Consider the following 15,735-nt stretch of genomic DNA (forward strand, 5'->3'; position numbering starts at 1 on the left):
ACACAAACTGACACCCTGTAACACAGACACACACTGACACCAAGTAACAAGGACATACACTGACACCCAGTAACAAATACATACACTGACACCCAGTTACAAAGACACACAATTGCACCAAGGAACAAAGACTCACACTGACTCCCAGTAACAAAGACATACACTTGCACCAAGTAACAAAGACAGACACTGACACCCAGTATCACAGACACACACTGACACCCAGTAACAAAGACATACACTGACACCAAGTAGCAAAGACATACACTTACACCCAGTAACAAAGACATACACTTACACCCAGTAACACAGACAAACACTTACACCAAGTAACAAAGACCTACACTGACACCCAGTAACACAGACACAAACTTACACCAAGTAACAAAGACATACACTGACACCGCGTAACACAGACACACACTGACACGAAGTAACAAATTTACACACTGACACCCGGTAACAAAGACATACACTTACACCAAGTAACAAAGACATACACTGACACCCAGTAACACAGACACACACTGACACGAAGTAACAAAGACACACACTGACATTCAGTAACAAAGACATACACTGACACCAAGTAGCAAAGACATACACTTACACCCAGGAACAAAGACAGACACTGACACCCAGTAACACAGACACGCACTTACACCAAGTAACAAAGACATGCACTGACACCCAGTAACACAGACACACACTTACACCAAGTAACAAAGACATACACTGACACCCAGAAACACAGACACACACTTACAACAAGTAACAAAGACAGACAATGACACCAAGTTACACAGACACACACATACACCAAGTAACAAAAACACACACTGACACCCAGTAACAAAGACATACACTAACACCCAGTAACACAGACATACACTGACACCCAGTAACACAGACACACTTACAAATAGTAACAAAGACATACACTGTCACCCAGTAACTCAGACAAACACTGACACCCAGTAACACAGACACACACTTACACCAAGTAACAAAGACATCCACTGACAACCAGAAACACAGACACACACTTACAAAAAGTAACAAAGACAAACACTTACACCAAGTAACAAAGACATACACTGACACCCAGTAACACAGACACACACTGACACCAAGTAGCAAAGACACGCACTGACACCAAGTAACAAAGACCTACACTGACACCAAGTAACAAAGACATACACTGACACCCAGAATCAAAGACATACACTTCCACCCAGTAACACAGACATGCACTGACACCCAGTAACACAGACATACACTGACACCAAGTAACAAAGACAGACACTGACGCCCAGTAACACAGACACACACTTACACCAAATAACAAAGACATGCACTGAAACCAAATAACAAAGACATACAATGAAACCCAGTAACAAAGAGACAAACTAACACCAAGTAACAAAGACACACACTGACACCCAGTAACAAAGACATACACTTACACCAAGTAACAAAGACATACACTGACACCAAATAACAAAGACATACACTGACACCCAGTAACAAAGACACACACTTACACCAAGTAACACAGACCTACACTGACACCCAGTAACACAGACACAAACTTACACCAAGTAACAAAGACATACACTGACACCGCGTAACACAGACACACACTGACACGAAGTAACAAATTTACACACTGACACCCGGTAACAAAGACATACACTTACACCAAGTAACAAAGACATACACTGACACCCAGTAACACAGACACACACTGACACGAAGTAACAAAGACACACACTGACATTCAGTAACAAAGACATACACTGACACCAAGTAGCAAAGACATACACTTACACCCAGGAACAAAGACAGACACTGACACCCAGTAACACAGACACGCACTTACACCAGGTAACAAAGACATGCACTGACACCCAGTAACACAGACACACACTTACACCAAGTAACAAAGACATACACTGACACCCAGAAACACAGACACACACTTACAACAAGTAACAAAGACAGACAATGACACCAAGTTACACAGACACACACATACACCAAGTAACAAAAACACACACTGACACCCAGTAACAAAGACATACACTAACACCCAGTAACAAAGACATACACTAACACCCAGTAACTCAGACAAACACTGACACCCAGTAACACAGACACACACTTACACCAAGTAACAAAGACATCCACTGACAACCAGAAACACAGACACACACTTACAAAAAGTAACAAAGACAAACACTTACACCAAGTAACAAAGACATACACTGACACCCAGTAACACAGACACACACTGACACCAAGTAGCAAAGACACGCACTGACACCAAGTAACAAAGACCTACACTGACACCAAGTAACAAAGACATACACTGACACCCAGAATCAAAGACATACACTTCCACCCAGTAACACAGACATGCACTGACACCCAGTAACACAGACATACACTGACACCAAGTAACAAAGACAGACACTGACGCCCAGTAACACAGACACACACTTACACCAAATAACAAAGACATGCACTGAAACCAAATAACAAAGACATACAATGAAACCCAGTAACAAAGAGACAAACTAACACCAAGTAACAAAGACACACACTGACACCCAGTAACAAAGACATACACTTACACCAAGTAACAAAGACATACACTGACACCAAATAACAAAGACATACACTGACACCCAGTAACAAAGACACACACTTACACCAAGTAACACAGACATACACTGACACCCAGTAACACAGACACACACTCCCACCAATTAACAAAGACATACACTGACACCCAGTAACACAGACACACACTAACACCAAATAACAAAGACATGCACTGAAACCAAATAACAAAGACATACAATGAAACCCAGTAACAAAGAGACAAACTAACACCAAGTAACAAAGACACACACTGACACCCAGTAATAAAGACATACACTGACACCCAGTGACAAAGACATACACTGACACCCAGTGACAAAGACATACACTGACACCATGTAACAGAGGCACACACTTACACCAAGTAACACAGACAAACACTTACACCAAGTAACAAAGACAGACGCTGACACCCAGTAACACAGACACTCACTTACACCAAGTAACAAAGACATACATTGACATCCAGTAACACAGACACACACTTACACCAAGTAACAAAGACATACACTGACACCAAGTAACAAAGACAGACACTTACACCAAGTAACACAGACAAACACTTACACCAAGTAACAAAGACAGACACTGACACCCAGTAACACAGACACACACTTACACCAAGTAACAAAGACATACACTGACACACAGTAACACAGACACACACTGACACCAAGTAACAAAGACATACACTGACACCCAGTAACACAGACACACACTGACACGAAGTAACAAAGACACACACTGACATTCAGTAACAAAGACATACACTGACACCAAGTAGCAAAGACATACACTTACACCCAGGAACAAAGACAGACACTGACACCCAGTAACACAGACACGCACTTACACCAAGTAACAAAGACATGCACTGACACCCAGTAACACAGACACACACTTACACCAAGTAACAAAGACATACACTGACACCCAGAAACACAGACACACACTTACAACAAGTAACAAAGACAGACAATGACACCAAGTTACACAGACACACACATACACCAAGTAACAAAAACACACACTGACACCCAGTAACAAAGACATACACTAACACCCAGTAACACAGACATACACTGACACCCAGTAACACAGACACACTTACAAATAGTAACAAAGACATACACTGTCACCCAGTAACTCAGACAAACACTGACACCCAGTAACACAGACACACACTTACACCAAGTAACAAAGACATCCACTGACAACCAGAAACACAGACACACACTTACAAAAAGTAACAAAGACAAACACTTACACCAAGTAACAAAGACATACACTGACACCCAGTAACACAGACACACACTGACACCAAGTAGCAAAGACACGCACTGACACCAAGTAACAAAGACCTACACTGACACCAAGTAACAAAGACATACACTGACACCCAGAATCAAAGACATACACTTCCACCCAGTAACACAGACATGCACTGACACCCAGTAACACAGACATACACTGACACCAAGTAACAAAGACAGACACTGACGCCCAGTAACACAGACACACACTTACACCAAATAACAAAGACATGCACTGAAAACAAATAACAAAGACATACAATGAAACCCAGTAACAAAGAGACAAACTAACACCAAGTAACAAAGACACACACTGACACCCAGTAACAAAGACATACACTTACACCAAGTAACAAAGACATACACTGACACCAAATAACAAAGACATACACTGACACCCAGTAACAAAGACACACACTTACACCAAGTAACACAGACATACACTGACACCCACTAACACAGACACACACTCCCACCAATTAACAAAGACATACACTGACACCCAGTAACACAGACACACACTAACACCAAATAACAAAGACATGCACTGAAACCAAATAACAAAGACATACAATGAAACCCAGTAACAAAGAGACAAACTAACACCAAGTAACAAAGACACACACTGACACCCAGTAATAAAGACATGCACTGACACCAAGTATCAAAGACATACACTGACACCCAGTGACAAAGACATACACTGACACCATGTAACAGAGGCACACACTTACACCAAGTAACACAGACAAACACTTACACCAAGTAACAAAGACAGACGCTGACACCCAGTAACACAGACACACACTGATTCCAAGTAACAAAGACACGCACTGACACCCAGTACCAAAGGCATACACTTACACACAGTAACAAAGACATACACTGACACCAAGTAACAAAGACAGACACTTACACCAAGTAACACAGACAAACACTTACACCAAGTAACAAAGACAGACACTGACACCCAGTAACACAGACACACACTTACACCAAGTAACAAAGACATACACTGACACACAGTAACACAGACACACACTGACACCAAGTAGCAAAGACACGCACTGACACCAAGTAACAAAGACATACACTGACACCCAGTAACACAGACGCAAACTTCCACCAAGTAACAAAGACACATTTTGACACCAAGTAACAAAGACACGCACTGACACCAAGTAACAAAGACATACACTGACACCGAGTGACACAGACACACACTGACACGAAGTAACAAAGATACACACTGACACCCAGTAACAAAGACATACACTTACACCAAGTAACAAAGACATACACTGACACCCAGTAACACAGACACACACTGACACGAAGTAACAAAGACACACACTGACACCCAGTAACAAAGACATACACTGACACCAAGTAGCAAAGACATACACTTACACCCAGTAACACAGACATACACTGACACCCAGTAACATAGACACTCACTGACACCAAGTAACAAAATCATGCACTGACACCCAGTAACAAACTCATACAGTTACACCCAGTCACACAGACATACACTGACAACAAGCAACAAAGACATACACTGACACCCAGTAACAAAGAAACACACTGACACCCAGTATCACAGACACACACTGACACCCAGTAACAAAGACATACACTGACACCAAGTAGCAAAGACATACACTTACACCCAGTAACAAAGACATACACTTACACCCAGTAACACAGACAAACACTTACACCAAGTAACAAAGACCTACACTGACACCCAGTAACACAGACACACACTTACACCAAGTAACAAAGACATACACTGACACCGAGTAACACAGACACACACTGACACGAAGTAACAAAGATACACACTGACACCCAGTAACAAAGACATACACTTACACCAAGTAACAAAGACATACACTGACACCCAGTAACACAGACACACACTGACACGAAGTAACAAAGACACACACTGACACCCAGTAACAAAGACATACACTGACACCAAGTAGAAAGACATACACTTACACCCAGTAACAAAGACAGACACTGTCACCCAGTAACACAGACACGCACTTACACCAAGTAACAAAGACATGCACTGACACCCAGTAACACAGACACACACTTACACCAAGTAACAAAGACATATACTGACACCCAGAAACACAGACACACACTTACAACAAGTAACAAAGACAGACAATGACACCAAGTAACACAGACACACACATACACCAAGTAACAAAAACACACACTGACACCCAGTAACAAAGACATACACTAACACCCAGTAACACAGACATACACTGACACCCAGTAACACAGACACACTTACACCTAGTAACAAAGACATACACTGTCACCCAGTAACACAGACAAACACTGACACCCAGTTACACAGACACACACTTACACCAAGTAACAAAGACATCCACTGACACCCAGAAACACAGACACACACTTACAAAAAGTAACAAAGACATACACTGACACCCAGTAACATAGACACTCACTGAGACCAAGTAACAAAATCATGCACTGACACCAAGTAACAAACTCATACAGTTACACCCAGTAACACAGACATAAACTGACACCAAGTAACAAAGACATACACTGACACCCAGTAACACAGACATACACTTACACCCAGTAACAAAGACATACACTGACACCAAGTAACAAAGACACACACTGACACCCAGTAACACTGACACACACTTACACCAAGTAACAAAGACATACCCTGACACACAGTAACACGGACACACACTTACACCAAGTAACAAAGACATACATTGAATTCCAGTAACACAGACACACACTTACACCCAGTAACAAAGACATACACTGACACCATGTAACAGAGGCACACACTTACACCAAGTAACAAAGACAGACGCTGACACCCTGTAACACAGACACTCACTTACACCAAGTAACAAAGACATACATTGACATCCAGTAACACAGACACACACTTACACCAAGTAACAAAGACATACACTGACACCAAGTAACAAAGACAGACACTTACACCAAGTAACACAGACAAACACTTACACCAAGTACAAAGACAGACACTGACACCCAGTAACAAAGACACACACTTACACCAAGTAACAAAGACATACACTGACACACAGTAACACAGACACACACTGACACCAAGTAGCAAAGACACGCACTGACACCAAGTAACAAAGACATACACTGACACCCAGTAACACAGACGCAAACTTCCACCAAGTAACAAAGACACATACTGACACCAAGTAACAAAGACATACACTTACACCCAGTAACACAGACATACACTGACACCCAGTAACACAGACACACACTAACACCAAGTAACAAAGACATACACTGACACCCAGAAACACAGACACACACTTTCAAAAAGTAGCAAAGACATACACTGACACCCAGTAACATAGACACTCACTGACACCAAGTAACAAAATCATGCACTGACACCCAGTAACAAACTCATACAGTTACACCCAGTCACACAGACATACACTGACAACAAGCAACAAAGACATACACTGACACCCAGTAACACTGACATACACTTACACCAAGTAACAAAGACATACACTGACACCAAGTAACAAAGAAACACACTGACACCCAGTAACACAGACACACACTTACACCAAGTAACAAAGACATACCCTGACACACAGTACCAAAGACACAAACTGACACCCTGTAACACAGACACACACTGACACCAAGTAACAAGGACATACACTGACACCCAGTAACAAAGACATACACTGACACCCATTTACAAAGACACACAATTGCACCAAGGAACAAAGACTCACACTGACACCCAGTAACAAAGACATACACTTGCACCAAGTAACAAAGACAGACACTGACACCCAGTATCACAGACACACACTGACACCCAGTAACAAAGACATACACTGACACCAAGTAGCAAAGACATACACTTACACCCAGTAACAAAGACATACACTTACACCCAGTAACACAGACAAACACTTACACCAAGTAACAAAGACCTACACTGACACCCAGTGACACAGACACACACTTACACCAAGTAACAAAGACATACACTGACACCGAGTAACACAGACACACACTGACACGAAGTAACAAAGATACACACTGACACCCAGTAACAAAGACATACACTTACACCAAGTAACAAAGACATACACTGACACCCAGTAACACAGACACACACTGACACGAAGTAACAAAGACACACACTGACACCCAGTAACAAAGACATACACTGACACCAAGTAGCAAAGACATACACTTACACCCAGTAACAAAGACAGACACTGTCACCCAGTAACACAGACACGCACTTACACCAAGTAACAAAGACATGCACTGACACCCAGTAACACAGACACACACTTACACCAAGTAACAAAGACATATACTGACACCCAGAAACACAGACACACACTTACAACAAGTAACAAAGACAGACAATGACACCAAGTAACACAGACACACACATACACCAAGTAACAAAAACACACACTGACACCCAGTAACACAGACATACACTGACACCCAGCAACACAGACACACTTACACCTAGTAACAAAGACATACACTGTCACCCAGTAACACAGACAAACACTGACACCCAGTTACACAGACACACACTTACACCAAGTAACAAAGACATCCACTGACACCCAGAAACACAGACACACACTTACAAAAAGTAACAAAGACATACACTGACACCCAGTAACATAGACACTCACTGAGACCAAGTAACAAAATCATGCACTGACACCCAGTAACAAACTCATACAGTTACACCCAGTAACACAGACATAAACTGACACCAAGTAACAAAGACATACACTGACACCCAGTAACACAGACATACACTTACACCCAGTAACAAAGACATACACTGACACCAAGTAACAAAGACACACACTGACACCCAGTAACACTGACACACACTTACACCAAGTAACAAAGACATACCCTGACACACAGTAACACGGACACACACTTACACCAAGTAACAAAGACATACATTGAATTCCAGTAACACAGACACACACTTACACCCAGTAACACAGACATACACTGACACCCAGTAACACAGACACACACTTACACCAAGTAACAAAGACATACACTGACACCAAGTAACAAAGACAGACACTTACACCAAGTAACACAGACAAACACTTACACCAAGTAACAAAGACAGACACTGACACCCAGTAACACAGACACACACTTACACCAAGTAACAAAGACATACACTGACACACAGTAACACAGACACACACTGACACCAAGTAGCAAAGACACGCACTGACACCAAGTAACAAAGACATACACTGACACCCAGTAACACAGACGCAAACTTCCACCAAGTAACAAAGACACATACTGACACCAAGTAACAAAGACATACACTTACACCCAGTAACACAGACATACACTGACACCCAGTAACACAGACACACACTTACACCAAGTAACAAAGACATACACTGACACCCAGAAACACAGACACACACTTACAAAAAGTAACAAAGACATACACTGACACCCAGTAACATAGACACTCACTGACACCAAGTAACAAAATCATGCACTGACACCCAGTAACAAACTCATACAGTTACACCCAGTCACACAGACATACACTGACAACAAGCAACAAAGACATACACTGACACCCAGTAACACTGACATACACTTACACCAAGTAACAAAGACATACACTGACACCAAGTAACAAAGAAACACACTGACACCCAGTAACACAGACACACACTTACACCAAGTAACAAAGACATACCCTGACACACAGTACCAAAGACACAAACTGACACCCTGTAACACAGACACACACTGACACCAAGTAACAAGGACATACACTGACACCCAGTAACAAAGACATACACTGACACCCATTTACAAAGACATACACTTGCACCAAGTAACAAAGACAGACACTGACACCCAGTATCACAGACACACACTGACACCCAGTAACAAAGACATACACTGACACCAAGTAGCAAAGACATACACTTACACCCAGTAACAAAGACATACACTTACACCCAGTAACACAGACAAACACTTACACCAAGTAACAAAGACCTACACTGACACCCAGTAACACAGACACACACTTACACCAAGTAACAAAGACATACACTGACACCGAGTAACACAGACACACACTGACACGAAGTAACAAAGATACACACTGACACCCAGTAACAAAGACATACACTTACACCAAGTAACAAAGACATACACTGACACCCAGTAACACAGACACACACTGACACGAAGTAACAAAGACACACACTGACACCCATTAACAAAGACATACACTGACACCAAGTAGCAAAGACATACACTTACACCCAGTAACAAAGACAGACACTGTCACCCAGTAACACAGACACGCACTTACACCAAGTAACAAAGACATGCACTGACACCCAGTAACACAGACACACACTTACACCAAGTAACAAAGACATATACTGACACCCAGAAACACAGACACACACTTACAACAAGTAACAAAGACAGACAATGACACCAAGTAACACAGACACACACATACACCAAGTAACAAAAACACACACTGACACCCAGTAACACAGACATACACTGACACCCAGCAACACAGACACACTTACACCTAGTAACAAAGACATACACTGTCACCCAGTAACACAGACAAACACTGACACCCAGTTACACAGACACACACTTACACCAAGTAACAAAGACATCCACTGACACCCAGAAACACAGACACACACTTACAAAAAGTAACAAAGACATACACTGACACCCAGTAACATAGACACTCACTGAGACCAAGTAACAAAATCATGCACTGACACCCAGTAACAAACTCATACAGTTACACCCAGTAACACAGACAAACACTTACACCAAGTAACAAAGACAGACACTGACACCCAGTAACACAGACACACACTTACACCAAGTAACAAACACATACACTGACATCCAGTAACACAGACACACACTTACACCAAGTAACAAAAACATACACTGACACACAGTAACACAGACACACACTGACACCAAGTAGCAAAGACACGCACTGACACCAAGTAACAAAGACATACACTGACACCCAGTAACACAGACGCAAACTTGCAACAAGTAACAAAGACACACACTGACACCAAGTAACAAAGACATACACTTACACCCAGTAACACAGACATACACTGACACCCAGTAACACAGACACACACTTACACCAAGTAACAAAGACATACACTGACACCCAGAAACACAGACACACACTTACAAAATGTAACAAAGACATAAACTGACACCCAGTAACATAGACACTCACTGACACCAAGTAACAAAATCATGCACTGACACCCAGTAACAAACTCATACAGTTACACCCAGTCACACAGACATACACTGACAACAAGCAACAAAGACATACACTGACACCCAGTAACACAGACATACACTTGCACCAAGTAACAAAGACATACCCTGACACACAGTACCAAAGACACAAACTGACACCCTGTAACACAGACACACACTGACACCAAGTAACAAGGACATACACTGACACCCAGTTACAAAGACACACAATTGCACCAAGGAACAAAGACTCACACTGACACCCAGTAACAAAGACATACACTTGCACCAAGTAACAAAGACAGACACTGACACCCAGTATCACAGACAAACACTTACACCCAGTAACAAAGACCTACACTTACACCCAGTAACACATACACACACTTACACCAAGTAACAAAGACATACACTGACACCCAGTAACACAGACACACACTGACACGAAGTAACAAAGATACACACGGACGCCCAGTAACAAAGACATACACTTACACCAAGTAACAAAGACATACACTGTCACCCAGTAACACAGACACACACTGACACGAAGTAACAAAGACACACACTGAAACACAGTAACAAAGACATACACTGACACCAAATAGCAAAGACATACACTTACACCCAGTAACAAAGACATAGACTTACACCCAGTAAAACAGACAAACACTTACACCAAGTAACAAAGACCTACACTGACACCCAGTAACACAGACACACACTGACACGATGTAACAAAGATACACACTGACACCCAGTAACAAAGACATACACTTACACCAAGTAACAAAGACATACACTGACACCCAGTAACACAGACACACACTGACACGAAGTAACAAAGACACACACTGACACCCAGTAACAAAGACATACACTGACACCAAGTAGCAAAGACATACACTTACACCCAGTAACAAAGACAGACACTGACACCCAGTAACACAGACACGCACTTACACCAAGTAACAAAGACATGCACTGACACCCAGTAACACAGACACACACTTACACCAAGTAACAGAGACATGCACTGACACCCAGTAACACAGACACACACTTACAACAAGTAACAAAGACAGACACTGACACCAAGTAACACAGACACACACATACACCAAGTAACAAAAACACAAACTGACACCCAGTAACAAAGACATGCACTAACACCCAGTAACACAGACATACAATGACACCCAGTAACACAGACACACTTACACCTAGTAACAAAAACATACACTGTCACCCAGTAACACAGACAAACACTGACACCCAGTAACACAGACACACACTTACACCAAGTAACAAAGACATCCACTGACACCCAGAAACACAGACACACACTTACAAAAGGTAACAAAGACATACACTGAAACCCAGTAACATAGACACTCACTGACACCAATTAACAAAATCATGCACTGACACCAGTAACAAACTCATACAGTTACACCCAGTAACACAGACATACACTGACACCAAGTAACAAAGACATACACTGACACCCAGTAACACAGACATACACTTGCACCAAGTAACAAAGACATACACTGACACCAAGTAACAAAGACACACACTGACACCCAGTAACACTGACACACACTTACACCAAGTAACAAAGACATACCCTGACACACAGTAACACAGACACACACTTACACCAAGTAACAAAGACATACACTGACACCCAGTAACACAGACACACACTGACACGAAGTAGCAAAGATACACACTGACACCCAGTAACAAAGACATACACCTACACCAAGTAACAAAGACATACACTGACACCCAGTAACACAGACACACACTGACACGAAGTAACAAAGACACACACTGACACCCAGTAACAAAGACATACACTGACACCAAGTAGCAAAGACATACACTTGCACCCAGTAACAAAGACAGACACTGACACTCAGTAACACAGACACGCACTTACACCAAGTAACAAAGACATGCACTGACACCCAGTAACACAGACACACACTTACACCAAGGAACAAAGACATACACTGACACCCAGTAACACAGACCCACACTTACACCAAGTAACAAAGACAGACACAGACACCAAGTAACACAGACACACACATACACCAAGTAACAAAAACACACACTGACACCCAGTAACAAAGACATACACTAACACCCAGTAACACAGACATACACTGACACCCAGTAACACAGACACACTTACACCTAGTAACAAAGACATACACTGTCACCCAGTAACACAGACAAACACTGACACCCAGTAACACAGACACACACTTACACCAAGTAACAAAGACATCCACTGACACCCAGAAACACAGCCACACACTTACAAAAAGAAACAAAGGCATACACTGACACCCAGTAACATAGACACTCACTGACACCAAGTAACAAAATCATGCCCTGACACCCAGTAACAAACTCATACAGTTACACCCAGTCACACAGACATACACTGACACCAAGTAACAAAGACATACACTGACACCCAGTTACACAGACATACACTTACACCAAGTAACAAAGACATACACTGACACCAAGTAACAAAGACACACACTGACACCCAGTAACACAGACACACACTTACACCAAGTAACAAAGACATACCCTGACACACAGTAACAAAGACACAAACTGACACCCAGTAACACAGACACACACTGACACCAAGTAACAAGGACATACAATGACACCCAGTAACAAAGACATACACTGACACCCAGTTACACAGACACACAATTGCACCAAGTAACAAAGACACACACTGACACCCAGTAACAAAGACATACACTTGCACCAAGTAACAAAGACAGACACTGACACCCAGTAACACAGACAAACACTTACACCAAGTAACAAAGACCTACACTGACACCCAGTAACACAGACACACACTTACACCAAGTAACAAAGACATACACTGACACCCAGTAACACAGACACACACTTACACCAAGTAACAAAGATACACACAGACACCCAGTAACACAGACACACACTGAAACGAAGTAACAAAGACACACACTGACTCCCAGTAACAAAGACATACACTGATACCAAGTAGCAAAGACATACACTTACACCCAGTAACAAAGACATAAACTTACACCCAGTAACACAGACAAACACTTACACCAAGTAACAAAGACATACACTGACACCCAGTAACACAGACACACACTTACACCAAGTAACAAAGACAGACACTGACACCAAATAACACAGAGGCACACATACACCAAGTAACAAAAACACACACCGACACCCAGTAACAAAGACATACACTTACACCCAGTAACACAGACACACACTGACACCCAATAACACAGACACACTTACACCTAGTAACAAAGACATACACTGACACCCAGTAACACAGACAAACACTGACACCAAGTAACAAAGACAAGCACTGACACCCAGTATCAAAGACATACACTTCCACCCAGTAACACAGACATGCACTGACACCCAGTAACACAGACACACACTTACACCAAGTAACTAAGAGACACGCACTGACACCCAGTAACAAAGACATGCACTTACAACCAGTAACAAAGACATGCACTGACAACAAGTAACAAAGACATACACTGACACCCAGTAACAAAGATACACACTCTTACACCAAGTAACACAGACATACACTGACACCCAGTAACAAAGACACACACTTACACCAAGTAACACAGACTTACACTGACACCCAGTAACAAAGACACACACTTACACCAAGTAAGAAAGACACACACTGACACCCAGTAACAAAGACATACACTGACACCAAGTAACAAAGACATACACTGACACCCCGTCACACAGACACACACTGACACCAAGTAGCAAAGACACGCACTGACACCAAGTAACAAAGACATAAACTGACACCCAGTAACCCAGACGCACACTTCCACCAAGTAACAAAGACACACACTGACAGCAAGTAACAAAGACATACATTTACACCCAGTAACATAGACATACACTTACACAAAGTAACACAGACACACACTTACATCAAGTAACAAAGACATACACTGACACCCAGTAACACAGACATACACTGACACCCAGTAACACAGACACACACGTACACCAATTAACAAAGACATACACTTACACCAAGTAAAAAAGACATGCACTGACACCAAGTAACAAAGACCTACACTGACACCATGTAACAGAGGCACACACTTACACCAAGTAGCACAGACAAACACTTACACCAAGTAACAAAGACAGACGCTTGCACCAATTAACAAAGGCATACACTTACACCAAGTAAAAAAGACATGCACTGACACCAAATAACAAAGACATACAATGACACCCAGTA

This window comes from Heterodontus francisci, unplaced genomic scaffold, assembly GCF_036365525.1.
Source record: "Heterodontus francisci isolate sHetFra1 unplaced genomic scaffold, sHetFra1.hap1 HAP1_SCAFFOLD_57, whole genome shotgun sequence".
NCBI classification, from domain to species: domain Eukaryota; kingdom Metazoa; phylum Chordata; class Chondrichthyes; order Heterodontiformes; family Heterodontidae; genus Heterodontus; species Heterodontus francisci.